Source organism: Oncorhynchus gorbuscha, linkage group LG25, assembly GCF_021184085.1.
Source record: "Oncorhynchus gorbuscha isolate QuinsamMale2020 ecotype Even-year linkage group LG25, OgorEven_v1.0, whole genome shotgun sequence".
Taxonomy (NCBI): Eukaryota; Metazoa; Chordata; class Actinopteri; order Salmoniformes; family Salmonidae; genus Oncorhynchus; species Oncorhynchus gorbuscha.
This window is the reverse complement of record NC_060197.1, coordinates 46,104,856-46,131,338: the sequence shown is the minus strand read 5'-3', so window position 1 is coordinate 46,131,338 and position 26,483 is coordinate 46,104,856. Positions and strand designations below refer to the sequence as shown.

The 26,483-nt window shown below is 44.4% G+C and overlaps 13 non-coding genes across 13 annotated transcripts; all 13 read left to right on the top strand.

Annotated features, from left to right (window-relative positions):
- Positions 1–10,691: 10,691 nt before the first annotated feature.
- trnay-gua lies at positions 10,692–10,778 on the top strand. Its single transcript is given in 2 exon segments — positions 10,692–10,728; positions 10,743–10,778. It is a non-coding gene; the product is annotated as a tRNA-Tyr (tRNA).
- A 2,616-nt stretch (positions 10,779–13,394) lies between these two features.
- On the top strand, positions 13,395–13,481 carry trnay-gua. The gene is given in 2 exon segments: positions 13,395–13,431; positions 13,446–13,481. It is a non-coding gene; the product is annotated as a tRNA-Tyr (tRNA).
- Positions 13,482–15,508: 2,027 nt separating this feature from the next.
- trnay-gua lies at positions 15,509–15,595 on the top strand. The gene is given in 2 exon segments: positions 15,509–15,545; positions 15,560–15,595. It is a non-coding gene; the product is annotated as a tRNA-Tyr (tRNA).
- A 588-nt stretch (positions 15,596–16,183) lies between these two features.
- Positions 16,184–16,270, top strand: trnay-aua. The gene is given in 2 exon segments: positions 16,184–16,220; positions 16,235–16,270. It is a non-coding gene; the product is annotated as a tRNA-Tyr (tRNA).
- A 1,265-nt stretch (positions 16,271–17,535) lies between these two features.
- On the top strand, positions 17,536–17,622 carry trnay-gua. The gene is given in 2 exon segments: positions 17,536–17,572; positions 17,587–17,622. It is a non-coding gene; the product is annotated as a tRNA-Tyr (tRNA).
- Positions 17,623–18,937: 1,315 nt separating this feature from the next.
- On the top strand, positions 18,938–19,024 carry trnay-gua. The gene is given in 2 exon segments: positions 18,938–18,974; positions 18,989–19,024. It is a non-coding gene; the product is annotated as a tRNA-Tyr (tRNA).
- A 1,316-nt stretch (positions 19,025–20,340) lies between these two features.
- Positions 20,341–20,427, top strand: trnay-gua. Its single transcript is given in 2 exon segments — positions 20,341–20,377; positions 20,392–20,427. It is a non-coding gene; the product is annotated as a tRNA-Tyr (tRNA).
- A 591-nt stretch (positions 20,428–21,018) lies between these two features.
- On the top strand, positions 21,019–21,105 carry trnay-gua. The gene is given in 2 exon segments: positions 21,019–21,055; positions 21,070–21,105. It is a non-coding gene; the product is annotated as a tRNA-Tyr (tRNA).
- Positions 21,106–22,370: 1,265 nt separating this feature from the next.
- trnay-gua lies at positions 22,371–22,457 on the top strand. The gene is given in 2 exon segments: positions 22,371–22,407; positions 22,422–22,457. It is a non-coding gene; the product is annotated as a tRNA-Tyr (tRNA).
- A 588-nt stretch (positions 22,458–23,045) lies between these two features.
- Positions 23,046–23,132, top strand: trnay-gua. The gene is given in 2 exon segments: positions 23,046–23,082; positions 23,097–23,132. It is a non-coding gene; the product is annotated as a tRNA-Tyr (tRNA).
- Positions 23,133–23,723: 591 nt separating this feature from the next.
- Positions 23,724–23,810, top strand: trnay-gua. The gene is given in 2 exon segments: positions 23,724–23,760; positions 23,775–23,810. It is a non-coding gene; the product is annotated as a tRNA-Tyr (tRNA).
- Positions 23,811–25,124: 1,314 nt separating this feature from the next.
- trnay-gua lies at positions 25,125–25,211 on the top strand. The gene is given in 2 exon segments: positions 25,125–25,161; positions 25,176–25,211. It is a non-coding gene; the product is annotated as a tRNA-Tyr (tRNA).
- A 648-nt stretch (positions 25,212–25,859) lies between these two features.
- Positions 25,860–25,946, top strand: trnay-gua. Its single transcript is given in 2 exon segments — positions 25,860–25,896; positions 25,911–25,946. It is a non-coding gene; the product is annotated as a tRNA-Tyr (tRNA).
- The last annotated feature ends 537 nt before the right edge of the window (positions 25,947–26,483 follow it).

Below are 26,483 nucleotides of genomic sequence, written 5' to 3'. Positions count from 1 at the left end.
GTAGAGCAGCAGAGATTTCTCGAGATTGCAACAGTCCTTAGGTCGCTGACTCAGAAGAGTATAACTTTTTCAGCAGTTGTACCACGTTTTGGACTTATGCCTAGTGTTTCCCCAAAATCAAGTAATTCCCTGAGCGGGAATCAAACCCAGGCCGCGGTGGTAAAAGAACCGAATCTGAACCAAATCAAATCAAATCAAATCAAATTTATTTATATAGCCCTTCGTACATCAGCTGATATCTCAAAGTGCTGTACAGAAACCCAGCCTAAAACCCCAAACAGCAAACAATGCAGGTGTAAAAGCACGGTGGCTAGGAAAAACTCCCTAGAAAGGCCAAAACCTAGGAAGAAACCTAGAGAGGAACCGGGCTATGTGGGGTGGCCAGTCCTCTTCTGGCTGTGCCGGGTAGAGATTATAACAGAACATGACCAAGATGTTCAAATGTTCATAAATGACCAGCATGGTCAAATAATAATAAGGCAGAACAGTTGAAACTGGAGCAGCAGCACAGTCAGGTGGACTGGGGACAGCAAGGAGCCATCATGTCAGGTAGTCCTGGGGCACGGTCCTAGGGCTCAGGTCCTCCAAGAGAGAGAAAGAAAGAGAGAATTAGAGAGAGCATATGTGGGGTGGCCAGTCCTCTTCTGGCTGTGCCGGGTGGAGATTATAACAGAACGTGGCCAAGATGTTCAAATGTTCATAAATGACCAGCATGGTTGAATAATAGTAAGGCAGAACAGTTGAAACTGGAGCAGGAGCATGGCCAGGTGGACTGGGGACAGCAAGGAGTCCTCATGTCAGGTAGTCCTGGGACATGGTCCTAGGGCCCAGGCCAGTTGAAACTGGAGCAGCAGCATGGCCAGGTGGACTGGGGACAGCAAGGAGTCATCATGTCAGGTAGTCCTGGGGCATGGTCCTAGGGCTCAGGTCCTCCGAGAGAGAGAAAGAAAGAGAGAAGGAGAGAATTAGAGAACGCACACTTAGATTTACACAGGACACCGAATAGGACAGGAGAAGTACTCCAGATAAACAAACTGACCCTAGCCCCCGACACATAAACTACTGCAGCATAAATACTGGAGGCTGAGACAGGAGGGGTCAGGAGACACTGTGGCCCCATCCAAGGACACCCCGGACAGGGCCAAACAGGAAGGATATAACCCCACCCACTTTGCCAAAGCACAGCCCCCACACCACTAGAGGGAAATCTTCAACCACCAACTTACCATACTGAGACAAGGCCGAGTATAGCCCACAAAGATCTCCGACACGGTACAACCCAAGGGGGGGGGGAGGAAACCCAGACAGGCCGACCACAACAGTGAATCAACCCACCCAGGTGACGCACCCCCCAGGGACGGCACGAGAGAGCCCCAGCAAGCCAGTGACTCAGCCCCCGTAACAGGGTTAGAGGCAGAGAATCCCAGTGGAAAAAGGGGAACCGGCCAGGCAGAGACAGCAAGGGCGGTTCGTTGCTCCAGAGCCTTTCCGTTCACCTTCCCACTCCTGGGCCAGACTACACTCAATCATATGACCCACTGAAGAGATGAGTCTTCAGTAAAGACTTAAAGGTTGAGACCGAGTTTGCGTCTCTGACATGGGTAGGCAGACCCATGAAAAAAACAATGGACCAAAAGGGAGAGAGAAAAAGACATTTCGCAGTGAGGGGGCTAAACAGCGATTTTCTTCCTCGGCTCACTTTTTGTCTATTCCCGAATGCAACTACTTGCAATCTAAGGGTATGTAGCTCAGAGGAATAGAGCATTAGTTGAACGTACGAAGACCTGGGGGCAATCCTCAGCAGCTTCAAGAAACCACCAAACTCAGCAGATTAATTTCTTAAACGGAACATATGCTTCTGTCGAACCTCTGACCATCTAGGGAATGGCGTTTGACTATTTTTGTCGCATTTGATAGCTCAGTTGGTAGAGCGGACGACTGTAGGTGAAATTGCTGTAATCCTTAGGTCGCTGGTTCAAATCCGGCTCAAAGGATTGTACTTTTTTTTGTGGTTTACGCCAACTTTTTGACAGCAGTGCACCTTGACATGTGCTTGACAAAAAATATATTTCCCTGAGGGAAGAAATCTTCACTTGTTGACCTTTGAAAGGAATGTTGGTAGAGCAGCAGAGATTTCTCGAGATTGCAACAGTCCTTAGGTCGCTGACTCAGAAGAGTATAACTTTTTCAGCAGTTGTACCACGTTTTGGACTTATGCCTAGTGTTTCCCCAAAATCAAGTAATTCCCTGAGCGGGAATCAAACCCAGGCCGCGGTGGTAAAAGAACCGAATCTGAACCACTGGACCAAAAGGGAGAGAGAAAAAGACATTTCGCAGTGAGGGGGCTAAACAGCGATTTTATTCCTCGGCTCACTTTTTGTCTATTCCCAAATGCAACTACTTGCAATCTAAGGGGATGTAGCTCAGAGGAATAGAGCATTAGTTGAACGTACGAAGACCTGGGGGCAATCCTCAGCAGCTCCAAGAAAGCACCAAACTCAGCAGATTAATTTCTTAAAGGGAACATATGCTTCTGCCGAACCTTTGACCATCTAGGCGATGGCGTTTTAATGTATTTGTCACACTTTTATAGCTCAGTTGGTAGAGAGGAGGACTGTAGGTGAAATTGCTGTAATCCTTAGGTCGTTTGTTCAAATCCGTCCCAAAGGATTGTACTTTTTCTTGTGGTTTACGCCAACTTTTTGACAGCAGTGCACCTTGACATGTGCTTGACAAAAAATATATTTCCCTGAGAGAAGAAATCTTCCCTTGTTGACCTTTTAAAGGAATGTTGGTAGAGCAGCAGAGAGTTCTCGAGATTGCAACAGTCCTTAGGTCGCTGACTCAGAAGAGTATAACTTTTTCAGCAGTTGTACCAAGTTTTGGACTCATGCCTAGTGTTTCCCCAAAATCAAGTAATTCCCTGAGCGGGAATCAAACCCAGGCCCCGGTGGTAAAAGACCCGAATCTGAACCACTGGACCAAAAGGGAGAGAGAAAAAGACATTTCGCAGTGAGGGGGCTAAACAGCGATTTTCTTCCTCGGCTCACTTTTTGTCTATTCCCGAATGCAACTACTTGCAATCTAAGGGGATGTAGCTTAGAGGAATAGAGCATTAGTTGAACGTACGAAGACCTGGGGGCAATCCTCAGCAGCTTCAAGAAACCACTAAACTCAGCAGATTAATTTCTTAAAGGGAACATATGCTTCTGTCGAACCTCTGACCATCTAGGGGATGGCGTTTGACTGTATTTTTCACCCTTTGATAGCTCAGTTGGTAGAGTGGAGGAATGTAGGTGTAATTGCTGTAATCCTTAGGTATCTGGTTCAAAGCCGGCTCAAAGGATTGTACTTTTTCTTGTGATTTACGCCAACTTTTTGACAGCAGTGCACCCTGACATGTGCTTGACAAAAATATATTTCCGTGAGGGAAGAAATCTTCACTTGTTGACCTTTGAAAGGAATGTTGGTAGAGCAGCAGAGAGTTCTCGAGATTGCAACAGTCCTTAGGTCGCTGACTCAGAAGAGTATAACTTTTTCAGCAGTTGTACCACGTTTTGGACTCATGCCTAGTGTTTCCCCAAAATCAAGTAATTCCCTGAGCGGGAATCAAACCCAGGCCGCGGTGATAAAAGAACCGAATCTGAACCACTGGACCAAAAGGGAGAGAGAAAAAGACATTTCGCAGTGAGGGGGCTAAACAGCGATTTTCTTCCTCGGCTGACTTTTTGTCTATTCCCGAATGCAACTACTTGCAATCTAAGGGGATGTAGCTCAGTGGAATAGAGCATTAGTTGAACGTACGAAGACCTGGGGGCAATCCTCAGCAGCTTCAAGAAACCACCAAACTCAGCAGATTAATTTCTTAAAGGGAACATATGCTTCTGTCGAACCTCTGACCATCTAGGGAATGGCGTTTGACTATATTTGTCACCCTTTGATACCTCAGTTGGTAGAGCGGAGGACTGTAGGTGAAATTGCTGTAATCCTTAGGTCGCTGGCTCAAAGGATTGTACTTTTTCTTGTGGTTTACGCCAACTTTTTGACAGCAGTGCACCTTGACATGTGCTTGACAAAAAATATATTTCCCTGAGAGAAGAAATCTTCACTTGTTGACCTTTGAAAGGAATGTTGGTAGAGCAGCAGAGAGTTCTCGAGATTGCAACAGTCATTAGGTCTGACTGACTCAGAAGAGTATAACTTTTTCAGCAGTTGTACCACGTTTTGGACTTATGCCTAGTGTTTCCCAAAATCAAGTAATTCCCTGAGCGGGAATCAAACCCAGGCCACCGGTGGTAAAAGAACCGTATCTGAACCACTGGACCAAAAGGGAGAGAGAAAAAGACAATTTGCAGTGAGGGAGCTAAACAGCGATTTTCTTCCTCGGCTCACTTTTTGTCTATTCCCAAATGCAACTACTTGCAATCTAAGGGGATGTAGCTCAGAGGAATAGAGCATTAGTTGAACGTACGAAGACCTGGGGGCAATCCTCAGCAGCTTCAAGAAACCACCAAACTCAGCAGATTAATTTCTTAAAGGGAACATATGCTTCTGTCAAACCTCTGACCATTTAGGGGATGGCGTTTGACTGCATTTGTCACCCTTTGTTAGCTCAGTTGGTAGAGCGGAGGACTGTAGGTGAAATTGCTGTAATCGTTAGGTCGCTGGTTCAAATCTGTCTCAAAGGATTGTACTTTTTCTTGTGGTTTACGCCAACTTTTTGACAGCAGTGCACCTTGACATGTGCTTGACAAAAATATATTTCCCTGAGAGAAGAAATCTTCACTTGTTGACCTATGAAAGGAATGTTGGTAGAGCAGCAGAGAGTTCTCGAGATTGCAACAGTCATTATGTCGCTGACTCAGAAGAGTATAACTTTTTCAGCAGTTGTACCACGTTTTGGACTTATGCCTAGTGTTTCCCAAAATCAAGTAATTCCCTGAGCGGGAATCAAACCCAGGCCACCGGTGGTAAAAGAATCGTATCTGAACCACTGGACCAAAAGGGAGAGAAAAAGACAATTCGCAGTGAGGGAGCTAAACAGCGATTTTCTTCCTCGGCTCACTTTTGTCTATTCCCAAATGCAACTACTTGCAATCTAAGGGGATGTAGCTCAGAGGAATAGAGCATTAGTTGAACGTACGAAGACCTGGGGGCAATCCACAGCAGCCTCAAGAAACCACCAAACTCAGCAGATTAATTTCTTAAAGGGAACATATGCTTCTGTCGAACCTCTGACAATCTAGGGAATGGCGTTTTACTGTATTTGTCACCCTTTGATAGCTCAGTTTGTATAGCGGAGGACTGTAGGTGAAATTGCTGTAATCCTTAGGTCGCTGGTTCAAATCCGGCTCACAGGATTGTTCTTTTTCTTGTGGTTTACGCCAACTTTTTGACAGCAGTGCACCTTGACATGTGCTTGACAAAAAATATATTTCCCTGAGAGAAGAAATCTTCACTTGTTGACCTTTGAAAGGAATGTTGGTAGAGCAGCAGAGAGTTCTCGAGATTGCAACAGTCATTAGGTCGCTGACTCAGAAGAGTATAACTTTTTCAGCAGTTGTACCACGTTTTGGACTTATGCCTAGTGTTTCCCCAAAATCAAGTAATTCCCTGAGCGGGAATCAAACCCAGGCCACCGGTGGTAAAAGAACCGTATCTGAACCACTGGACCAAAAGGGAGAGAGAAAAAGACAATTTGCAGTGAGGGAGCTAAACAGCTATTTTCTTCCTCGGCTCACTTTTTGTCTATTCCCAAATGCAACTACTTGCAATCTAAGGGGATGTAGCTCAGAGGAATAGAGCATTAGTTGAACGTACGAAGACCTGGGGGCAATCCTCAGCAGCTTCAAGAAACCACCAAACTCAGCAGATTAATTTCTTAAAGGGAACATATGCTTCTGTCAAACCTCTGACCATTTAGGGGATGGCGTTTGACTGCATTTGTCACCCTTTGTTAGCTCAGTTGGTAGAGCGGAGGACTGTAGGTGAAATTGCTGTAATCGTTAGGTCGCTGGTTCAAATCTGTCTCAAAGGATTGTACTTTTTCTTGTGGTTTACGCCAACTTTTTGACAGCAGTGCACCTTGACATGTGCTTGACAAAAAATATATTTCCCTGAGAGAAGAAATCTTCACTTGTTGACCTATGAAAGGAATGTTGGTAGAGCAGCAGAGAGTTCTCGAGATTGCAACAGTCATTATGTCGCTGACTCAGAAGAGTATAACTTTTTCAGCAGTTGTACCACGTTTTGGACTTATGCCTAGTGTTTCCCCAAAATCAAGTAATTCCCTGAGCGGGAATCAAACCCAGGCCACCGGTGGTAAAAGAATCGTATCTGAACCACTGGACCAAAAGGGAGAGAGAAAAAGACAATTCGCAGTGAGGGAGCTAAACAGCGATTTTCTTCCTCGGCTCACTTTTTGTCTATTCCCAAATGCAACTACTTGCAATCTAAGGGGATGTAGCTCAGAGGAATAGAGCATTAGTTGAACGTACGAAGACCTGGGGGCAATCCACAGCAGCCTCAAGAAACCACCAAACTCAGCAGATTAATTTCTTAAAGGGAACATATGCTTCTGTCGAACCTCTGACAATCTAGGGAATGGCGTTTTACTGTATTTGTCACCCTTTGATAGCTCAGTTTGTATAGCGGAGGACTGTAGGTGAAATTGCTGTAATCCTTAGGTCGCTGGTTCAAATCCGGCTCACAGGATTGTTCTTTTTCTTGTGGTTTACGCCAACTTTTTGACAGCAGTGCACCTTGACATGTGCTTGACAAAAAATATATTTCCCTGAGAGAAGAAATCTTCACTTGTTGACCTTTGAAAGGAATGTTGGTAGAGCAGCAGAGAGTTCTCGAGATTGCAACAGTCATTAGGTCGCTGACTCAGAAGAGTATAACTTTTTCAGCAGTTGTACCACGTTTTGGACTTATGCCTAGTGTTTCCCCAAAATCAAGTAATTCCCTGAGCGGGAATCAAACCCAGGCCACCGGTGGTAAAAGAACCATATCTGAACCACTGGACCAAAAGGGAGAGAGAAAAAGACAATTTGCAGTGAGGGAGCTAAACAGCGATTTTCTTCCTCGGCTCACTTTTTGTCTATTCCCAAATGCAACTACTTGCAATCTAAGGGGATGTAGCTCAGAGGAATAGAGCATTAGTTGAACGTACGAAGACCTGGGGGCAATCCTCAGCAGCTTCAAGAAACCACCAAACTCAGCAGATTAATTTCTTAAAGGGAACATATGCTTCTGTCAAACCTCTGACCATTTAGGGGATGGCGTTTGACTGTATTTGTCACCCTTTGTTAGCTCAGTTGGTAGAGCGGAGGACTGTAGGTGAAATTGCTGTAATCGTTAGGTCGCTGGTTCAAATCTGTCTCAAAGGATTGTACTTTTTCTTGTGGTTTACGCCAACTTTTTGACAGCAGTGCACCTTGACATGTGCTTGACAAAAATATATTTCCCTGAGAGAAGAAATCTTCACTTGTTGACCTATGAAAGGAATGTTGGTAGAGCAGCAGAGAGTTCTCGAGATTGCAACAGTCATTATGTCGCTGACTCAGAAGAGTATAACTTTTTCAGCAGTTGTACCACGTTTTGGACTTATGCCTAGTGTTTCCACAAAATCAAGTAATTCCCTGAGCGGGAATCAAACCCAGGCCACCGGTGGTAAAAGAATCGTATCTGAACCACTGGACCAAAAGGGAGAGAGAAAAAGACAATTCGCAGTGAGGGAGCTAAACAGCGATTTTCTTCCTCGGCTCACTTTTTGTCTATTCCCAAATGCAACTACTTGCAATCTAAGGGGATGTAGCTCAGAGGAATAGAGCATTAGTTGAACGTACGAAGACCTGGGGGCAATCCACAGCAGCCTCAAGAAACCACCAAACTCAGCAGATTAATTTCTTAAAGGGAACATATGCTTCTGTCGAACCTCTGACAATCTAGGGAATGGCGTTTTACTGTGTTTGTCACCCTTTGATAGCTCAGTTTGTATAGCGGAGGACTGTAGGTGAAATTGCTGTAATCCTTAGGTCGCTGGTTCAAATCCGGCTCACAGGATTCTTCTTTTTCTTGTGGTTTACGCCAACTTTTTGACAGCAGTGCACCTTGACATGTGCTTGACAAAAAATATATATTTCCCTGAGAGAAGAAATCTTCACTTGTTGACCTATGAAAGGAATGTTGGTAGAGCAGCAGAGAGTTCTCGAGATTGCAACAGTCCTTAGGTCGCTAACTCAGAAGAGTATAACTTTTTCAGCAGTTGTACCACGTTTTGGACTTATGCCTAGTGTTTCCCCAAAATCAAGTAATTCCCTGAGCGGGAATCAAACCCAGGCCACCGGTGGTAAAAGAACCGTATCTGAACCACTGGACCAAAAGGGAGAGAGAAAAAGACAATTCGCAGTGAGGGAGCTAAACAGCGATTTTATTCCTCGGCTCACTTTTTGTCTATTCCCAAATGCAACTACTTGCAATCTAATGGGATGTAGCTCAGAGGAATAGAGCATTAGTTGAACGTACGAAGACCTGGGGGCAATCCTCAGCAGCTTCAAGAAACCACCAAACTCAGCAGATTCATTTCTTAAAGGGAACATATGCTTCTGTCGAACCTCTGACCATCTAGGGAATGGCGTTTGACTGTATTTGTCACCCTTTGATAGCTCAGTTGGTAGAGCGGAGCACTGTATGTGAAATTGCTGTAATCCTTAGGTCGCTGGTTTAAATCTGGCTCAAAGAACTGTTTGTTTTCTTGTGGTTTACGCCAACTTTTTGACAGCAGTGCACCTTGACATGTGCTTGACAAAAAATATATTTCCCTGAGAGAAGAAATCTTCACTTGTTGACCTTTGAAAGGAATGTTGGTAGAGCAGCAGAGAGTTCTCGAGATTGCAACAGTCATTAGGTCGCTGACTCAGAAGAGTATAACTTTTTCAGCAGTTGTACCACGTTTTGGACTTATGCCTAGTGTTTCCCCAAAATCAAGTAATTCCCTGAGCGGGAATCAAACCCAGGCCACCGGTGGTAAAAGAACCGTATCTGAACCACTGGACCAAAAGGGAGAGAGAAAAAGACAATTTGCAGTGAGGGAGCTAAACAGCGATTTTCTTCCTCGGCTCACTTTTTGTCTATTCCCAAATGCAACTACTTGCAATCTAAGGGGATGTAGCTCAGAGGAATAGAGCATTAGTTGAACGTACGAAGACCTGGGGGCAATCCTCAGCAGCTTCAAGAAACCACCAAACTCAGCAGATTAATTTCTTAAAGGGAACATATGCTTCTGTCAAACCTCTGACCATTTAGGGGATGGCGTTTGACTGTATTTGTCACCCTTTGTTAGCTCAGTTGGTAGAGCGGAGGACTGTAGGTGAAATTGCTGTAATCGTTAGGTCGCTGGTTCAAATCTGTCTCAAAGGATTGTACTTTTTCTTGTGGTTTACGCCAACTTTTTGACAGCAGTGCACCTTGACATGTGCTTGACAAAAAATATATTTCCCTGAGAGAAGAAATCTTCACTTGTTGACCTATGAAAGGAATGTTGGTAGAGCAGCAGAGAGTTCTCGAGATTGCAACAGTCATTATGTCGCTGACTCAGAAGAGTATAACTTTTTCAGCAGTTGTACCACGTTTTGAACTTATGCCTAGTGTTTCCACAAAATCAAGTAATTCCCTGAGCGGGAATCAAACCCAGGCCACCGGTGGTAAAAGAATCGTATCTGAACCACTGGACCAAAAGGGAGAGAGAAAAAGACAATTCGCAGTGAGGGAGCTAAACAGCGATTTTCTTCCTCGGCTCACTTTTTGTCTATTCCCAAATGCAACTACTTGCAATCTAAGGGGATGTAGCTCAGAGGAATAGAGCATTAGTTGAACGTACGAAGACCTGGGGGCAATCCACAGCAGCCTCAAGAAACCACCAAACTCAGCAGATTAATTTCTTAAAGGGAACATATGCTTCTGTCGAACCTCTGACAATCTAGGGAATGGCGTTTTACTGTATTTGTCACCCTTTGATAGCTCAGTTTGTATAGCGGAGGACTGTAGGTGAAATTGCTGTAATCCTTAGGTCGCTGGTTCAAATCCGGCTCACAGGATTGTTCTTTTTCTTGTGGTTTACGCCAACTTTTTGACAGCAGTGCACCTTGACATGTGCTTGACAAAAAATATATATTTCCCTGAGAGAAGAAATCTTCACTTGTTGACCTATGAAAGGAATGTTGGTAGAGCAGCAGAGAGTTCTCGAGATTGCAACAGTCCTTAGGTCGCTAACTCAGAAGAGTATAACTTTTTCAGCAGTTGTACCACGTTTTGGACTTATGCCTAGTGTTTCCCCAAAATCAAGTAATTCCCTGAGCGGGAATCAAACCCAGGCCGCGGTGGTAAAAGAACCGAATCCTTACCACTGGACCAAAAGGGAGAGAGAAAAAGACAATTCGCAGTGAGGGAGCTAAACAGCGATTTTATTCCTCGGCTCACTTTTTGTCTATTCCCAAATGCAACTACTTGCAATCTAATGGGATGTAGCTCAGAGGAATAGAGCATTAGTTGAACGTACGAAGACCTGGGGGCAATCCTCAGCAGCTTCAAGAAACCACCAAACTCAGCAGATTCATTTCTTAAAGGGAACATATGCTTCTGTCGAACCTCTGACCATCTAGGGAATGGTGTTTGACTGTATTTGTCACCCTTTGATAGCTCAGTTGGTAGAGCGGAGCACTGTAGGTGAAATTGCTGTAATCGTTAGGTCGCTGGTTCAAATCCGGCTCAAAGGATTGTACTTTTTCTTGTGGTTTACGCCAACTTTTTGACAGCAGTGCGCCTTGACATGTGCTTGACAAAAATATATTTCCCTGAGAGAAGAAATCTTCACTTGTTGACCTTTGAAAGGAATGTTGGTAGAGCAGCAGAGAGTTCTCGAGATTGCAACAGTCATTAGGTCGCTGACTCAGAAGAGTATAACTTTTTCAGCAGTTGTACCACGTTTTGGACTTATGCCTAGTGTTTCCCCAAAATCAAGTAATTCCCTGAGCGGGAATCAAACCCAGGCCACCGGTGGTAAAAGAACCGTATCTGAACCACTGGACCAAAAGGGAGAGAGAAAAAGACAATTTGCAGTGAGGGAGCTAAACAGCGATTTTCTTCCTCGGCTCACTTTTTGTCTATTCCCAAATGCAACTACTTGCAATCTAAGGGGATGTAGCTCAGAGGAATAGAGCATTAGTTGAACGTACGAAGACCTGGGGGCAATCCTCAGCAGCTTCAAGAAACCACCAAACTCAGCAGATTAATTTCATAAAGGGAACATATGCTTCTGTCGAACCTCTGACCATTTAGGGGATGGCGTTTGACTGCAATTGTCACCCTTTGTTAGCTCAGTTGGTAGAGCGGAGGACTGTAGGTGAAATTGCTGTAATCGTTAGGTCGCTGGTTCAAATCCGTCTCAAAGGATTGTACTTTTTCTTGTGGTTTACGCCAACTTTTTGACAGCAGTGCACCTTGACATGTGTTTGACAAAAAATATATTTCCCTGAGAGAAGAAATCTTCACTTGTTGACCTATGAAAGGAATGTTGGTAGAGCAGCAGAGAGTTCTCGAGATTGCAACAGTCATTATGTCGCTGACTCAGAAGAGTATAACTTTTTCAGCAGTTGTACCACGTTTTGGACTTATGCCTAGTGTTTCCCCAAAATCAAGTAATTCCCTGAGCGGGAATCAAACCCAGGCCACCGGTGGTAAAAGAATCGTATCTGAACCACTGGACCAAAAGGGAGAGAGAAAAAGACAATTCGCAGTGAGGGAGCTAAACAGCGATTTTCTTCCTCGGCTCACTTTTTGTCTATTCCCAAATGCAACTACTTGCAATCTAAGGGGATGTAGCTCAGAGGAATAGAGCATTAGTTGAACGTACGAAGACCTGGGGGCAATCCACAGCAGCTTCAAGAAACCACCAAACTCAGCAGATTAATTTCTTAAAGGGAACATATGCTTCTGTCGAACCTCTGACAATCTAGGGAATGGCGTTTGACTGTATTTGTCACCCTTTGATAGCTCAGTTGGTATAGCGGAGGACTGTAGGTGAAATTGCTGTAATCCTTAGGTCGCTGGTTCAAATCCGGCTCACAGGATTGTTCTTTTTCTTGTGGTTTACGCCAACTTTTTGACAGCAGTGCACCTTGACATGTGCTTGACAAAAAATATATTTCCCTGAGAGAAGAAATCTTCACTTGTTGACCTATGAAAGGAATGTTGGTAGAGCAGCAGAGAGTTCTCGAGATTGCAACAGTCCTTAGGTCGCTAACTCAGAAGAGTATAACTTTTTCAGCAGTTGTACCACGTTTTGGACTTATGCCTAGTGTTTCCCAAAATCAAGTAATTCCCAGAGCGGGAATCAAACCCAGGCCGCGGTGGTAAAAGAACCGAATCCTTACCACTGGACCAAAAGGGAGAGAGAAAAAGACATTCGCAGTGAGGGAGCTAAACAGCGATTTTATTCCTCGGCTCACTTTTTGTCTATTCCCAAATGCAACTACTTGCAATCTAATGGGATGTAGCTCAGAGGAATAGAGCATTAGTTGAACGTACGAAGACCTGGGGGCAATCCTCAGCAGCTTCAAGAAACCACCAAACTCAGCAGATTCATTTCTTAAAGGGAACATATGCTTCTGTCGAACCTCTGACCATCTAGGGAATGGCGTTTGACTGTATTTGTCACCCTTTGATAGCTCAGTTGGTAGAGCGGAGCACTGTATGTGAAATTGCTGTAATCCTTAGGTCGCTGGTTTAAATCTGGCTCAAAGAACTGTTTGTTTTCTTGTGGTTTACGCCAACTTTTTGACAGCAGTGCACCTTGACATGTGCTTGACAAAAAATATATTTCCCTGAGGGAAGAAATCTTCACTTGTTGACCTTTGAAAGGAATGTTGGTAGAGCAGCAGAGAGTTCTCGAGATTGCAACAGTCCTTAGGTCGCTGACTCAGAAGAGTATAACTTTTTCAGCAGTTGTACCACGTTTTGGACTTATGCCTAGTGTTTCCCCAAAATCAAGTAATTCCCTGAGCGGGAATCAAACCCAGGCCGCGGTGGTAAAAGAACCGTATCTGAACCACTGGACCAAAAGGGAGAGAGAAAAAGACAATTCGCAGTGAGGGAGCTAAAGAGCGATTTTATTCCTCGGCTCACTTTTTGTCTATTCCCAAATGCAACTACTTGCAAACTAAGGGGATGTAGCTCAGAGGAATAGAGCATTAGTTGAACGTACGAAGACCTGGGGGCAATCCTCAGCAGCTTCAAGAAACCACCAAACTCAGCAGATTAATTTCTTAAACGGAACATATGCTTCTGTCGAACCTCTGACCATCTAGGGAATGGCGTTTGACTGTATTTGTCGCCCTTTGATAGCTCAGTTGGTAGAGCGGAGGACTGTAGGTGAAATTGCTGTAATCCTTAGGTCGCTGGTTCAAATCCTACTCAAAGGATTGTACTTTTTCTTGTGGTTTACGCCAACTTTTTGACAGCAGTGCACCTTGACATGTGCTTGACAAAAAATATATTTCCCTGAGGGAAGAACTCTTCACTTGTTGACCTTTGAAAGGAATGTTGGTAGAGCAGCAGAGATTTCTCGAGATTGCAACAGTCCTTAGGTCGCTGACTCAGAAGAGTATAACTTTTTCAGCAGTTGTACCACGTTTTGGACTTATGCCTAGTGTTTCCCCAAAATCAAGTAATTCCCTGAGCGGGAATCAAACCCAGGCCGCGGTGGTAAAAGAACCGAATCTGAACCAAATCAAATCAAATCAAATCAAATTTATTTATATAGCCCTTCGTACATCAGCTGATATCTCAAAGTGCTGTACAGAAACCCAGCCTAAAACCCCAAACAGCAAACAATGCAGGTGTAAAAGCACGGTGGCTAGGAAAAACTCCCTAGAAAGGCCAAAACCTAGGAAGAAACCTAGAGAGGAACCGGGCTATGTGGGGTGGCCAGTCCTCTTCTGGCTGTGCCGGGTAGAGATTATAACAGAACATGACCAAGATGTTCAAATGTTCATAAATGACCAGCATGGTCAAATAATAATAAGGCAGAACAGTTGAAACTGGAGCAGCAGCACAGTCAGGTGGACTGGGGACAGCAAGGAGCCATCATGTCAGGTAGTCCTGGGGCACGGTCCTAGGGCTCAGGTCCTCCAAGAGAGAGAAAGAAAGAGAGAATTAGAGAGAGCATATGTGGGGTGGCCAGTCCTCTTCTGGCTGTGCCGGGTGGAGATTATAACAGAACGTGGCCAAGATGTTCAAATGTTCATAAATGACCAGCATGGTTGAATAATAGTAAGGCAGAACAGTTGAAACTGGAGCAGGAGCATGGCCAGGTGGACTGGGGACAGCAAGGAGTCCTCATGTCAGGTAGTCCTGGGACATGGTCCTAGGGCCCAGGCCAGTTGAAACTGGAGCAGCAGCATGGCCAGGTGGACTGGGGACAGCAAGGAGTCATCATGTCAGGTAGTCCTGGGGCATGGTCCTAGGGCTCAGGTCCTCCGAGAGAGAGAAAGAAAGAGAGAAGGAGAGAATTAGAGAACGCACACTTAGATTTACACAGGACACCGAATAGGACAGGAGAAGTACTCCAGATAAACAAACTGACCCTAGCCCCCCGACACATAAACTACTGCAGCATAAATACTGGAGGCTGAGACAGGAGGGGTCAGGAGACACTGTGGCCCCATCCAAGGACACCCCCGGACAGGGCCAAACAGGAAGGATATAACCCCACCCACTTTGCCAAAGCACAGCCCCCACACCACTAGAGGGAAATCTTCAACCACCAACTTACCATCCTGAGACAAGGCCGAGTATAGCCCACAAAGATCTCCGACACGGTACAACCCAAGGGGGGAGGAAACCCAGACAGGCCGACCACAACAGTGAATCAACCCACCCAGGTGACGCACCCCCCCAGGGACGGCACGAGAGAGCCCCAGCAAGCCAGTGACTCAGCCCCCGTAACAGGGTTAGAGGCAGAGAATCCCAGTGGAAAAAGGGGAACCGGCCAGGCAGAGACAGCAAGGGCGGTTCGTTGCTCCAGAGCCTTTCCGTTCACCTTCCCACTCCTGGGCCAGACTACACTCAATCATATGACCCACTGAAGAGATGAGTCTTCAGTAAAGACTTAAAGGTTGAGACCGAGTTTGCGTCTCTGACATGGGTAGGCAGACCCATGAAAAAACAATGGACCAAAAGGGAGAGAAAAAGACATTTCGCAGTGAGGGGGCTAAACAGCGATTTTCTTCCTCGGCTCACTTTTTGTCTATTCCCGAATGCAACTACTTGCAATCTAAGGGTATGTAGCTCAGAGGAATAGAGCATTAGTTGAACGTACGAAGACCTGGGGGCAATCCTCAGCAGCTTCAAGAAACCACCAAACTCAGCAGATTAATTTCTTAAACGGAACATATGCTTCTGTCGAACCTCTGACCATCTAGGGAATGGCGTTTGACTATTTTTGTCGCATTTGATAGCTCAGTTGGTAGAGCGGAGGACTGTAGGTGAAATTGCTGTAATCCTTAGGTCGCTGGTTCAAATCCGGCTCAAAGGATTGTACTTTTTTTTGTGGTTTACGCCAACTTTTTGACAGCAGTGCACCTTGACATGTGCTTGACAAAAAATATATTTCCCTGAGGGAAGAAATCTTCACTTGTTGACCTTTGAAAGGAATGTTGGTAGAGCAGCAGAGATTTCTCGAGATTGCAACAGTCCTTAGGTCGCTGACTCAGAAGAGTATAACTTTTTCAGCAGTTGTACCACGTTTTGGACTTATGCCTAGTGTTTCCCCAAAATCAAGTAATTCCCTGAGCGGGAATCAAACCCAGGCCGCGGTGGTAAAAGAACCGAATCTGAACCACTGGACCAAAAGGGAGAGAGAAAAAGACATTTCGCAGTGAGGGGGCTAAACAGCGATTTTCTTCCTCGGCTCACTTTTTGTCTATTCCCGAATGCAACTACTTGCAATCTAAGGGGATGTAGCTCAGAGGAATAGAGCATTAGTTGAACGTACGAAGACCTGGGGGCAATCCTCAGCAGCTTCAAGAAACCACCAAACTCAGCAGATTAATTTCTTAAACGGAACATATGCTTCTGTCGAACCTCTGACCATCTAGGGAATGGCGTTTGACTATATTTGTCACCTTTGATAGCTCAGTTGGTAGAGCGGAGGACTATAGGTGAAATTGCTGTAATCCTTAGGTCGCTGGTTCAAATCCGGCTCAAAGGATTGTACTTTTTCTTGTGGTTTACGCCAACTTTTTGACAGCAGTGCACCTTGACATGTGCTTGACAAAAATATATTTCCCTGAGGGAAGAAATCTTCACTTGTTGACCTTTGAAAGGAATGTTGGTAGAGCAGCAGAGAGTTCTCGAGTTTGCAACAGTCCTTAGGTCGCTGACTCAGAAGAGTATAACCTTTTCTGCAGTTGTACCAAGTTTTTGACTTATGCCTAGTGTTTCCCCAAAAGCAAGTCATTCCCTGAGCGGGAATCAAACCCAGGCCGCGGTGGTAAAAGAACCGAATCCTAACCACTGGACCAAAAGGGAGAGAGAAAAATACATTTTGCAGTGAGGGGGCTAAACAGCGATTTTATTCCTCGGCTCACTTTTTGTCTATTCCCAAATGCAACTACTTGCAATCTAAGGGGATGTAGCTCAGAGGAATAGAGCATTAGTTGAACGTACGAAGACCTGGGGGCAATCCTCAGCAGCTCCAAGAAACCACCAAACTCAGCAGATTAATTTCTTAAAGGGAACATATGCTTCTGCCGAACCTCTGAACATCTAGGGGATGGCGTTTGACTACATTTGTCGCCCTTTTATAGCTCAGTTGGTAGAGTGGAGGTCTGTAGGTGAAGTTGCTGTAATCCTTAGGTTGTTGGTTCAAATCTGTCTCAAAGGATTGTACTATTTCTTGTGGTTTACGCCAACTTTTTGACAGCAGTGCACATTGACATGTGCTTGACAAACAAATATCTTTCCCTGAGAGAAGAAATCTTCACTTGTTGACCTTTGAAAGGAATGTTGGTAGAGCAGCAGACAGTTCTCGAGATTGCAACAGTCCTTAGGTCGCTGACTCAGAAGAGTATAACTTTTTCTGCAGTTGTACCAAGTTTTTGACTTATGCCTAGTGTTTCCCCAAAAGCAAGTCATTCCCTGAGCGGGAATCAAACCCAGGCCGCGGTGGTAAAAGAACCGAATCCTAACCACTGGACCAAAAGGGAGAGAGAAAAATACATTTCGCAGTGAGGGGGCTAAACAGCGATTTTATTCCTCGGCTCACTTTTTGTCTATTCCCAAATGCAACTACTTGCAATCTAAGGGGATGTAGCTCAGAGGAATAGAGCATTAGTTGAACGTACGAAGACCTGGGGGCAATCCTCAGCAGCTCCAAGAAACCACCAAACTCAGCAGATTAATTTCTTAAAGGGAACATATGCTTCTGCCGAACCTCTGAACATCTAGGGGATGGCGTTTGACTACATTTGTTGCCCTTTGATAGCTCAGTTGGTAGAGCGGAGGACTGTAGGTGGAATTGCTGTAATCCTTAGGTCGCTGGTTCAAATCCTACTCAAAGGATTGTACTTTTTCTTGTGGTTTACGCAAACTTTTTGACAGCAGTGCACCTTGACATGTGCTTGACAAAAAATATATTTCCCTGAGGGAAGAACTCTTCACTTGTTGACCTTTGAAAGGAATGTTGGTAGAGCAGCAGAGAGTTCTCGAGATTGCAACAGTCCTTAGGTCGCTGACTCAAGTCGCTTTGGATAAAACCGTCTGCTAAATGGCATATATTATTATTATTATTATATTACTCAGAAGAGTATAACTTTTTCAGCAGTTGTACCAAGTTTTGGACTCATGCCTAGTGTTTCCCCAAAATCAAGTAATTCCCTGAGCGGGAATCAAACCCAGGCCGCGGTGGTAAAAGAACCGAATCTGAACCACTGGACCAAAAGGGAGAGAGAAAAAGACATTTCGCAGTGAGGGAGCTAAACAACGATTTTATTCCTCGGCTCACTTTTTGTCTATTCCCAAATGCAACTACTTGCAATCTAAGGGGATGTAGCTCAATGGAATAGAGCATTAGTTGAACGTACGACGACCTGGGGGCAATCCTCAGCAGCTTCAAGAAACCACCAAACTCAGCAGATTAATTTCTTAAAGGGAACATATGCTTCTGTCGAACCTCTGACCATCTAGGGAATGGCGTTTGACTGTATTTGTCACCCTTTGATAGCTCAGTTGGTAGAGCGGAGGACTGTAGGTGAAATTGCTGTAATCCTTAGGTCGCTGGCTCAAAGGATTGTACTTTTTCTTGTGGTTTACGCCAACTTTTTGACAGCAGTGCACCTTGACATGTGCTTGACAAAAATATATTTCCCTGAGAGAAGAAATCTTCACTTGTTGACCTATGAAAGGAATGTTGGTAGAGCAGCAGAGAGTTCTCGAGATTGCAACAGTCCTTAGGTCGCTGACTCAGAAGAGTATAACTTTTTCAGCAGTTGTACCAAGTTTTGGACTCATGCCTAGTGTTTCCCCAAAATCAAGTAATTCCCTGAGCGGGAATCAAACCCAGGCCGCGGTGGTAAAAGAACCGAATCTGAACCACTGGACCAAAAGGGAGAGAGAAAAAGACATTTCGCAGTGAGGGGGCTAAACAGCGTTTTTCTTCCTCGGCTCACTTTTTGTCTATTCTCAAATGCAACTACTTGCAATCTAAGGGGATGTAGCTCAGAGGAATAGAGCATTAGTTGAACGTACGAAGACCTGGGGGCAATCCTCAGCAGCTTCAAGAAACCACCAAACTCAGCAGATTAATTTCTTAAAGGGAACATATGCTTCTGTCGAACCTCTGACCATCTAGGGGATGGCGTTTGAATGCATTTGTCACCCTTTGATAGCTCAGTTGGTAGAGCGGAGGACTGTAGGTGAAATTACTGTAATCCTTAAGTCGCTGGTTCAAATCTGGCTCAAAGGATTGTACTTTTTCTTGTGGTTTACACCAACTTTTTGACAGCAGTGCACCTTGACATGTGCTTGACAAAAAATATATTTCCCTGAGGGAAGAACTCTTCACTTGTTGACCTTTGAAAGGAATGTTGGTAGAGCAGCAGAGAGTTCTCGAGATTGCAACAGTCCTTAGGTCGCTGACTCAAGTCGCTTTGGATAAAACCGTCTGCTAAATGGCATATATTATTATTATTATTATATTACTCAGAAGAGTATAACTTTTTCAGCAGTTGTACCAAGTTTTGGACTCATGCCTAGTGTTTCCCCAAAATCAAGTAATTCCCTGAGCGGGAATCAAACCCAGGCCGCGGTGGTAAAAGAACCGAATCTGAACCACTGGACCAAAAGGGAGAGAGAAAAAGACATTTCGCAGTGAGGGAGCTAAACAACGATTTTATTCCTCGGCTCACTTTTTGTCTATTCCCAAATGCAACTACTTGCAATCTAAGGGGATGTAGCTCAATGGAATAGAGCATTAGTTGAACGTACGACGACCTGGGGGCAATCCTCAGCAGCTTCAAGAAACCACCAAACTCAGCAGATTAATTTCTTAAAGGGAACATATGCTTCTGTCGAACCTCTGACCATCTAGGGAATGGCGTTTGACTGTATTTGTCACCCTTTGATAGCTCAGTTGGTAGAGCGGAGGACTGTAGGTGAAATTGCTGTAATCCTTAGGTCGCTGGCTCAAAGGATTGTACTTTTTCTTGTGGTTTACGCCAACTTTTTGACAGCAGTGCACCTTGACATGTGCTTGACAAAAAATATATTTCCCTGAGAGAAGAAATCTTCACTTGTTGACCTATGAAAGGAATGTTGGTAGAGCAGCAGAGAGTTCTCGAGATTGCAACAGTCCTTAGGTCGCTGACTCAGAAGAGTATAACTTTTTCAGCAGTTGTACCAAGTTTTGGACTCATGCCTAGTGTTTCCCCAAAATCAAGTAATTCCCTGAGCGGGAATCAAACCCAGGCCGCGGTGGTAAAAGAACCGAATCTGAACCACTGGACCAAAAGGGAGAGAGAAAAAGACATTTCGCAGTGAGGGGGCTAAACAGCGTTTTTCTTCCTCGGCTCACTTTTTGTCTATTCTCAAATGCAACTACTTGCAATCTAAGGGGATGTAGCTCAGAGGAATAGAGCATTAGTTGAACGTACGAAGACCTGGGGGCAATCCTCAGCAGCTTCAAGAAACCACCAAACTCAGCAGATTAATTTCTTAAAGGGAACATATGCTTCTGTCGAACCTCTGACCATCTAGGGGATGGCGTTTGAATGCATTTGTCACCCTTTGATAGCTCAGTTGGTAGAGCGGAGGACTGTAGGTGAAATTACTGTAATCCTTAAGTCGCTGGTTCAAATCTGGCTCAAAGGATTGTACTTTTTCTTGTGGTTTACACCAACTTTTTGACAGCAGTGCACCTTGACATGTGCTTGACAAAAAAATATATTTCCCTGAGAGAAGAAATCTTCACTTGTTGACCTATGAAAGGAATGTTGGTAGAGCAGCAGAGATTTCTCGAGATTGCAACAGTCCTTAGGTCGCTGACTCAGAAGAGTATAACTTTTTCAGCAGTTGTACCACGTTTTGGAATTATGCCTAGTGTTTCCCCAATAATCAAGTAATTCCCTGAGCGGGAATCAAACCCAGGCCGCGGTGGTAAAAGAACCGAATCTGAACCACTGGACCAAAAGAGAGAGAGAAAAAGACAATTCGCAGTGAGGTAGCTAAACAGCGATTTTATTCCTCGGCTCACTTTTTGTCTATTCCCAAATGCAACTACTTGCAAACTAAGGGGATGTAGCTCAGAGGAATAGAGCATTAGTTGAACGTACGAAGACCTGGGGGCAATCCTCAGCAGCTTCAAAAAACCACCAAACTCAGCAGATTAATTTCTTAAACGGAACATATGCTTCTGTCAAACCTCTGACCATCTAGGGAATGGCGTTTGACTGTGTTTGTTGCCCTTTGATAGCTCAGTTGGTAGAGCGGAGGACTGTAGGTGAAATTGCTGTAATCCTTAGGTCGCTGGTTCAAATCCTACTCAAAGGATTGTAATTTTTCTTGTGGTTTACGCCAACTTTTTGACAGCAGTGCACCTTGACATGTGCTTGACAAAAAATATATTTCCCTGAGAGAAGAAATCTTCACTTGTTGACCTATGAAAGGAATGTTGGTAGAGCAGCAGAGAGTTCTCGAGATTGCAACAGTCCTTAGGTCGCTGACTCAGAAGAGTATAACTTTTTCAGCATTTGTACCAGGTTTTGGACTTATGCCTAGTGTTTCCCCAAAATCAAGTAATTCCCTGAGCGGGAATCAAACCCAGGCCGCGGTGGTAAAAGAACCGAATCTGAACCACTGGACCAAAAGGGAGAGAGAAAAAGACATTTCGCAGTGAGGGGGCTAAACAGCATTTTTCTTCCTCGGCTCACTTTTTGTCTATTCCCAAATGCAACTACTTGCAATCTAAGGGGATGTAGCTCAGAGGAATAGAGCATTAGTTGAACGTACGAAGACCTGGGGGCAATCCTCAGCAGCTTCAAGAAACCACCAAACTCAGCAGATTAATTTCTTAAAGGGAACATATGCTTCTGTCGAACCTCTGACCATCTAGGGGATGGCGTTTGACTGCATTTGTCACCCTTTGATAGCTGAGTTGTTAGAGCAGAGCACTGTAGGTGAAATTGCTGTAATCCTTAGGTCGCTGGTTCAAATCTGGCTCAAAGGATTCTACTTTTTCTTGTGGTTTACGCCAACTTTTTAACAGCAGTGCACCTTGACATGTGCTTGACGAAAAATATATTTCCCTGAGAGAAGAAATCTTCACTTGTTGACCTATGAAAGGAATGTTGGTAGAGCAGCAGAGAGTTCTCGAGATTGCAACAGTCCTTAGGTCAATGACTCAGAAGAGTATAACTTTTTCAGCAGTTGTACCACGTTTTGGACTTATGCCTAGTGTTTCCCCAAAATCAAGTAATTCCCTGAGCGGGAATCAAACCCAGGCCGCGGTGGTAAAAGAACCGAATCTGAACCACTGGACCAAAAGGGAGAGAGAAAAAGACATTTCGCAGTGAGGGGGCTAAACAGCATTTTTCTTCCTCTGCTCACTTTTTGTCTATTCCCAAATGCAACTACTTGCAATCTAAGGGGATGTAGCTCAGAGGAATAGAGCATTAGTTGAACGTACGAAGACCTGGGGGCAATCCTCAGCAGCTTCAAGAAACCACCAAACTCAGCAGATTAATTTCTTAAATGGAACATATGCTTCTGTCGAACCTCTGACCATCTAGGGGGTGGCGTTTGAATGCATTTGTCACCCTTTGATAGCTCAGTTGGTAGAGTGGAGGACTGTAGGTGAAATTGCTGTAATCCTTAGGTCGCTGGTTCAAATCTGGCTCAAAGGATTCTACTTTTTCTTGTGGTTTACGCCAACTTTTTAACAGCAGTGCACCTTGACATGTGCTTGACGAAAAATATATTTCCCTGAGAGAAGAAATCTTCACTTGTTGACCTATGAAAGGAATGTTGGTAGAGCAGCAGAGAGTTCTCGAGATTGCAACAGTCCTTAGGTCGCTGACTCAGAAGAGTATAACTTTTTCAGCAGTTGTACCACGTTTTGGACTTATGCCTAGTGTTTCCCCAAAATCAAGTAATTCCCTGAGCGGGAATCAAACCCAGGCCGCGGTGGTAAAAGAACCGAATCTGAACCACTGGACCAAAAGGAGAGAGAAAAAGACATTTCGCAGTGAGGGGGCTAAACAGCATTTTTCTTCCTCGGCTCACTTTTTGTCTATTCCCAAATGCAACTACTTGCAATCTAAGGGGATGTAGCTCAGAGGAATAGAGCATTAGTTGAACGTACGAAGACCTGGGGGCAATCCTCAGCAGCTTCAAGAAACCACCAAACTCAGCAGATTAATTTCTTAAAGGGAACATATGCTTCTGTCGAACCTCTGACCATCTAGGGGATGGTGTTTGAATGCATTTGTCACCCTTTGATAGCTCAGTTGGTAGAGCGGAGGACTGTAGGTGAAATTGCTGTAATCCTTAGGTCGCTGGTTCAAATCTGGCTCAAAGGATTGTACTTTTTCTTGTGGTTTACACCAACTTTTTGACAGCAGTGCACCTTGACATGTGCTTGACAAAAAAATATATTTCCCTGAGAGAAGAAATCTTCACTTGTTGACCTATGAAAGGAATGTTGGTAGAGCAGCAGAGATTTCTCGAGATTGCAACAGTCCTTAGGTCGCTGACTCAGAAGAGTATAACTTTTTCAGCAGTTGTACCACGTTTTGGAATTATGCCTAGTGTTTCCCCAATAATCAAGTAATTCCCTGAGCGGGAATCAAACCCAGGCCGCGGTGGTAAAAGAACCGAATCTGAACCACTGGACCAAAAGAGAGAGAGAAAAAGACAATTCGCAGTGAGGTAGCTAAACAGCGATTTTATTCCTCGGCTCACTTTTTGTCTATTCCCAAATGCAACTACTTGCAAACTAAGGGGATGTAGCTCAGAGGAATAGAGCATTAGTTGAACGTACGAAGACCTGGGGGCAATCCTCAGCAGCTTCAAAAAACCACCAAACTCAGCAGATTAATTTCTTAAACGGAACATATGCTTCTGTCAAACCTCTGACCTTCTAGGGAATGGCGTTTGACTGTGTTTGTTGCCCTTTGATAGCTCAGTTGGTAGAGCAGAGGACTGTAGGTGAAATTGCTGTAATCCTTAGGTCGCTGGTTCAAATCCTACTCAAAGGATTGTAATTTTTCTTGTGGTTTACGCCAACTTTTTGACAGCAGTGCACCTTGACATGTGCTTGACAAAAAAATATATTTCCCTGAGGGAAGAACTCTTCACTTGTTGACCTTTGAAAGGAATGTTGGTAGAGCAGCAGAGAGTTCTCGAGATTGCAACAGTCCTTAGGTCGCTGACTCAAGTCGCTTTGGATAAAACCGTCTGCTAAATGGCATATATTATTATTATTATTATATTACTCAGAGTATAACTTTTTCAGCAGTTGTACCAAGTTTTGGACTCATGCCTAGTGTTTCCCCAAAATCAAGTAATTCCCTGAGCGGGAATCAAACCCAGGCCGCGGTGGTAAAAGAACCGAATCTGAACCACTGGACCAAAAGGGAGAGAGAAAAAGACATTTCGCAGTGAGGGAGCTAAACAACGATTTTATTCCTCGGCTCACTTTTTGTCTATTCCCAAATGCAACTACTTGCAATCTAAGGGGATGTAGCTCAGTGGAATAGAGCATTAGTTGAACGTACGAAGACCTGGGGGCAATCCTCAGCAGCTTCAAGAAACCACCAAACTCAGCAGATTAATTTCTTAAAGGGAACATATGCTTCTGTCGAACCTCTGACCATCTAGGGAATGGCGTTTGACTGTATTTGTCACCCTTTGATAGCTCAGTTGGTAGAGCGGAGGACTGTAGGTGAAATTGCTGTAATCCTTAGGTCGCTGGCTCAAAGGATTGTACTTTTTCTTGTGGTTTACGCCAACTTTTTGACAGCAGTGCACCTTGACATGTGCTTGACAAAAAATATATTTCCCTGAGAGAAGAAATCTTCACTTGTTGACCTATGAAAGGAATGTTGGTAGAGCAGCAGAGAGTTCTCGAGATTGCAACAGTCCTTAGGTCGCTGACTCAGAAGAGTATAACTTTTTCAGCAGTTGTACCAAGTTTTGGACTCATGCCTAGTGTTTCCCCAAAATCAAGTAATTCCCTGAGCGGGAATCAAACCCAGGCCGCGGTGGTAAAAGAACCGAATCTGAACCACTGGACCAAAAGGGAGAGAGAAAAAGACATTTCGCAGTGAGGGGGCTAAACAGCGTTTTTCTTCCTCGGCTCACTTTTTGTCTATTCTCAAATGCAACTACTTGCAATCTAAGGGGATGTAGCTCAGAGGAATAGAGCATTAGTTGAACGTACGAAGACCTGGGGGCAATCCTCAGCAGCTCCAAGAAACCACCAAACTCAGCAGATTAATTTCTTAAAGGGAACATATGCTTCTGCCGAACCTCTGAACATCTAGGGGATGGCGTTTGACTACATTTGTTGCCCTTTGATAGCTCAGTTGGTAGAGCGGAGGACTGTAGGTGAAATTGCTGTAATCCTTAGGTCGCTGGTTCAAATCCTACTCAAAGGATTGTACTTTTTCTTGTGGTTTACGCCAACTTTTTGACAGCAGTGCACCTTGACATGTGCTTGACAAAAAATATATTTCCCTGAGGGAAGAACTCTTCACTTGTTGACCTTTGAAAGGAATGTTGGTAGAGCAGCAGAGAGTTCTCGAGATTGCAACAGTCCTTAGGTCGCTGACTCAAGTCGCTTTGGATAAAACCGTCTGCTAAATGGCATATATTATTATTATTATTATATTACTCAGAAGAGTATAACTTTTTCAGCAGTTGTACCAAGTTTTGGACTCATGCCTAGTGTTTCCCCAAAATCAAGTAATTCCCTGAGCGGGAATCAAACCCAGGCCGCGGTGGTAAAAGAACCGAATCTGAACCACTGGACCAAAAGGAGAGAAAAAGACATTTCGCAGTGAGGGGGCTAAACAGCGTTTTTCTTCCTCGGCTCACTTTTTGTCTATTCTCAAATGCAACTACTTGCAATCTAAGGGGATGTAGCTCAGAGGAATAGAGCATTAGTTGAACGTACGAAGACCTGGGGGCAATCCTCAGCAGCTTCAAGAAACCACCAAACTCAGCAGATTAATTTCTTAAAGGGAACATATGCTTCTGTCGAACCTCTGACCATCTAGGGGATGGCGTTTGAATGCATTTGTCACCCTTTGATAGCTCAGTTGGTAGAGCGGAGGACTGTAGGTGAAATTACTGTAATCCTTAAGTCGCTGGTTCAAATCTGGCTCAAAGGATTGTACTTTTTCTTGTGGTTTACACCAACTTTTTGACAGCAGTGCACCTTGACATGTGCTTGACAAAAAAATATATTTCCCTGAGAGAAGAAATCTTCACTTGTTGACCTATGAAAGGAATGTTGGTAGAGCAGCAGAGAGTTCTCGAGATTGCAACAGTCCTTAGGTCGCTGACTCAGAAGAGTATAACTTTTCAGCAGTCTGGCCTCAAAGGATTGTACTTTTCTTGTGGTTTACGCCAACTTTTTGACAGCAGTGCACCTTGACATGTGCTTGACAAAAAATATATTTCCCTGAGAGAAGAAATCTTCACTTGTTGACCTATGAAAGGAATGTTGGTAGAGCAGCAGAGAGTTCTCGAGATTGCAACAGTCCTTAGGTCGGTCAAGTCGCTGACTCAGAAGAGTATAACTTTTTCAGCAGTTGTACCAAGTTTTGGACTTATGCCTAGTGTTTCCCAAAAATCAAGTAATTCCCTGGGCGGGAATCAAACCCAGGCCGCGGTGGTAAAAGAACCGAATCTGAACCACTGGACCA